We start from the raw sequence: 4,426 nt of genomic DNA, 5'->3' as shown, positions 1-4,426 counted from the left end.
CACACACACACACACACACACACACACACACACACACTCACACACTGCTGGCACAGTGCATGACTGTTGACAGTGTTTGTTCATGTCTTTTCTGCTGTTTCAGTTTTGATAATGGTGGGGCCCAGGCCTCTAATGTAAGCTCTGTTACAGTAAACTATTATATAAGCCCTCGTGTGAACCATTTTAACTTTGAGCCTGTTTCTTATGCTGATGTCTATAAAGCACTAAAGGCCATAGACAGTAAAAAGTCTGCAGGTCCAGACAACCTGGACCCCTACCTCTTAAAGATAGCAGCTGGTATTATTACTGAACCTGTGGCTCACATTTTCAACTTGAGTCTCTTGACCAATTCCATACCCAGCATTTGGAAATCAGCTTATGTCCTCCCACTGCTAAAGGGTGGAGATCCCTCAGATGCCAATAACTATCGTCCTATCTCCAAACTCCCAAACAATTTGAGGGAGTGTGCATATGCAGCTATTCTGTGTTGAGCGGTTAACAAAGAAATAGGTTCTCCTATATGCTTAATTTGGAGTTATTTATGTACCTTTAGTTGTGATATAAATGTTGGCCTGTATGTTCTGATTTTTAATACGGCTGCATGATGTGACTCTATTGATGATTTGAGAAAAGTCGCTTGAAAGGCATGAGCTCTGCTTTGTTTTTTGCACAGGCTGTACACACTTCATCAGTCTCTCATTCACAATTTGACCAGCACTTAATAATGCCTCGAATTTCACGAGGCATGCCCTTTGTGGCCGTAATGCACCCTAAAAAGAATCCATGGCTTTTGCGGCCCGGAGTGCTGCATTGTGCCCTTCTCCCTGAGTGTGCTGCGTAATCCTAAGAGCCTCTCACTCACATGGCTCTCCATCACGTGATCGGGTCTTTCTCACAGGCTACAAGTTAAGACAAACACACCAGGGATGCAACTGCACGCGTCCTTATCCAATTCTGAGGTGCATATTGAAGATATTGGAAGAACTGTCCACATTTACTTTTCATCYGCCAACAAGATGAGTTTGCCTAACGAACAGCAAAAACACTAGTCTATGTCAATCAACTATCCCCCATAGACCAAAATTTGACCTATTCTCTTCTGTGCATGAAAACTTTTTGATGCAATGTGGCTGATGCAACAGATCAGAATGTTTAAAATGTTGATAAACTACTAGGCTATTTCTTCACATTATAAGCGCAGCAATGCACACATAGTAGTAGGCTATAAGAGCGAATGTTCCATTAGCAGGAAAACACCATTATCAAAAGTGACCACAAATGTAATTATGCATGTAATGCTTTTATTATAAAGGTGCATTTTTATGGTGAAAATTATCTTCACCAAACTTGAAACTCACACGCTGCTTATGTATGCCAGTTAGGCTCTACACCCCTTGTAAAGTGGATTAATGTGCTTAATTTTAATAAGTTATTTGGCCACTTTAGTTGTGATACAAACCTTATTAAAACATATAGGCTTATGGGCTAGGCTACATGAGGTGTGCGACTATGATTCGAACAAGTCTCAAAAAAAGGCATTGTTTCTTATACTGGGCATCATTCACAAGTGATAATATGTAATTCACAAGTGACAGGCTAATATTGTCACCCATCACTCTATTCTTGATTTAATATTGTCTTTATATTTATAAATATATGTGTGAAATTTGTTTTGATTTAGAATGGACCATTATCATGCACCTATATCGAAAAAGGGGCAGRGGGAAAAATATGTCATCTATGCAGTTATATAGCGAATGGAGGACACTTTCCCCGTGGTTTATTTTCATGCCAGCCAGGTAGGCWATACTCCTGTTGTAAAGAGAAGCAATGTGTTTAATATTAGTAAAGTTGAGAAATAAATATAGTAGGCCTAGCCTATAGAAAGCTGATGGGATCCTCCTCTTTTTAATAGAGGCCATCACTCTGTTTTCTACCGCATTTGCATAGCCTATAGAAATGTTGTGCAACATGAGCTCATGGGCTCTCATGAAGTGTTTGATTAGATTTTCGAATACATTTGCATTAATGTCAGAGTGATTACAGGGACAATAGATTGCTGAGTACCAGGCAGTTAGCAAGTTTGGGGTTTGTAGGTTTAATGGGGAAATGTCTTGTCTAGGTGTTTGTATGTCGATGGCTGCCTGGATTGGTTCTCAATTAGAGACAGCTGTGGTTTATTGTCTCTAATTGGGAGCCATATTTAAGGCAGCCATGGGCATCATGTGTTTGTGGGTAATTGTCTATGTGTAGTGTTTGTGTCAGCACTATTTATATGCATAGCTTCACGGTCGTCAGTTTGTTATTTTGTTASTTTGTGTATAGTTGTTCGTTTCTTGGTTTTTCTCTCTTCTTTAATAAAAMAAGATGTATTTTGCACACGCTGCGCCTTGGTCCAATCTCTCTCAAGAAGACGATCGTGACATATGGTCACCGCAACAGTCCTAAGCGGGGTTCAGTCTGGCTTTAGAATGGGGCACAGCACCACAACTGCAGCTATAGAAGTGGCAAATTACCTCATAAATGCACTTGATAAAATGCAGTATTGTGCTGCTCTGTCTGTTGATATATCAAAGGCATTTGATTCAGCTGACCATGAATTGTTGCTAGCTAGACTCAGTAACATTGGTCTCAGTGAAGGGGCAGTAAATTGGTTTAAGAACTATCTTTATGACAGAACACAATGTGTATATACTGACAATCACAAGTCTAGCTTTCTTGAGATTAATAGAGGTGTCCCCCAGGGTTCCATTTTAGCTCCTGTGTTGTTCTCAATTTGTATTAATGATTTGGGAAATGGGATGCAACCAGCAAAGTTGTATCTATATGCAGATGATACAGTTATATATTAATGTGCTCCTTCTCTGGTTCAGGCTGTTGAAGAGCTCCAGACTGCTTTTCAGTCACTGCAGGCCTCCTTTTATGGTCTCAAACTGGTCTTCAATGTACAAAAAACTAAATTCATGACCTTTATCGGAGCTTGCACTCAGCCAGAGAAGGTGAGCATTGCCACATCTGGTGGCTTATCCATTGAAAAAGTGTCATCCTACAAATACCTAGGTATATGGTTGTATGACAAGTTGTCCTTTAAAGTTCACATCGATAATCTTGTGAGGAAGCTTAAATTGAAATTGGGTTTTTATTTTGGTAATAAGGCTTGCTTCCCACTTATGGCTAGAAAGAAGCTTGTTCAGGCCACTTTTCTCTCTGTAATTGATTATGGTGATGCAGCCGCTTTATTACAAATGCCAAGTCACTCACCCACCAGTGCACCTTGTACCAAATGGTAGGTTGGTTATATGCGCAGAAAGCTACATTTGTATGTGTTCATCTACAAAGCCCTTTTAGTCTGGTCTCCTTCACCACCAGCAGTTACCATACCCGGTCTGCTAGGTGGTTGCTACTTAAAGTCCCCAGGACATTTACAGTATAAGGCAAGACTGCCTTCTCGTCTTGTGCACCAGAGGCACGGAATAGTCTACAATCCATCCATCCTTCATCTAGATATGTTAGTGCCACTGAATGAATGAATTTTCTTTATGGGAGACTCTGTTACAGAGGAGTGTAAAATGCTTTTGTTAGGCTGGATCATGCTGTTGTATTGTATTGTTGTATGTATGTATGTTTTAATTCTGTAATGTATTGATTGTTGCTGCCTTCTTGACCAGGTCTCCCTTGAAAAAGAGACTCTGGGTCTCAATGGGCTTTTCCTGGTTAAATAAAGGTTCAATAAAAAATGTATGTTTACCTCTCGGTGTGGTGTGTATTTAACTCTCCCTCCCACCTCCTCCCTCCCAACGTACGCTAATAGCGCAGAAAGCTACATCCTTGTATGTGTTCATCTACACAAAGCCCTTTTGTCTGTGTCTCCTTCACCACCAGCAGTTACCATACCCGCTGCTCGTCTGCTAGGGTGGTTGCTACTTAAAGCCCAGGACATTACAGTATAAGGCAAGACTGCCTTCGCGTTCTTGTGCCACCAGAGGCACGGAATAGTCTACAATCCATCCATCCTTCATCTAGATATGTTAGTGCCACTGAATGAATGAATTTTCTTTATGGGAGACTCGTTTACAGAGGAGTGTTAAAATGCTTTGTTAGGCTGGATCATGCTGTTGTATTGTATTGTTGTATGTATGTATGTTTTAATTCTTAATGTATTGATTGTTGCTGCCTTCTTGACCAGGTCTCCCTTGAAAAAGAGGACTCTGGGTCTCAATGGGCTTTTCCTGGTTAAATAAAGGTTCAATAAAAATGTATGTTTACCTCTCGTGTGGTGTGTATTTAACTCTCCCTCCCACCCCTCCTCCCTCCCCTCCTCCCTCCCTCACTACCTTCCCCCGACCCTCTCTCTCCTCCGCTCTCTGCTCCCCCTCCCTCCCTCTCCCCATCCCTCTCTCCCTCGCTCTCCCCTCTGCTCCACTCT

The 4,426-nt window shown here is 41.3% G+C and overlaps 1 protein-coding gene across 1 annotated transcript in view; it reads left to right on the top strand.

Annotated features, from left to right (window-relative positions):
• Window positions 1–4,426, top strand: part of slc7a14a (solute carrier family 7 member 14a) — a 40,966-nt gene that overhangs the window by 8,377 nt on the left and 28,163 nt on the right. The window lies entirely within an intron of this gene.

Source organism: Salvelinus sp. IW2-2015, unplaced genomic scaffold, assembly GCF_002910315.2.
Source record: "Salvelinus sp. IW2-2015 unplaced genomic scaffold, ASM291031v2 Un_scaffold1720, whole genome shotgun sequence".
In the NCBI taxonomy this organism is placed as follows: domain Eukaryota; kingdom Metazoa; phylum Chordata; class Actinopteri; order Salmoniformes; family Salmonidae; genus Salvelinus; species Salvelinus sp. IW2-2015.
Note: the sequence above shows the minus strand (reverse complement) of the source record. Positions and strands in the feature narration are given on the sequence as shown.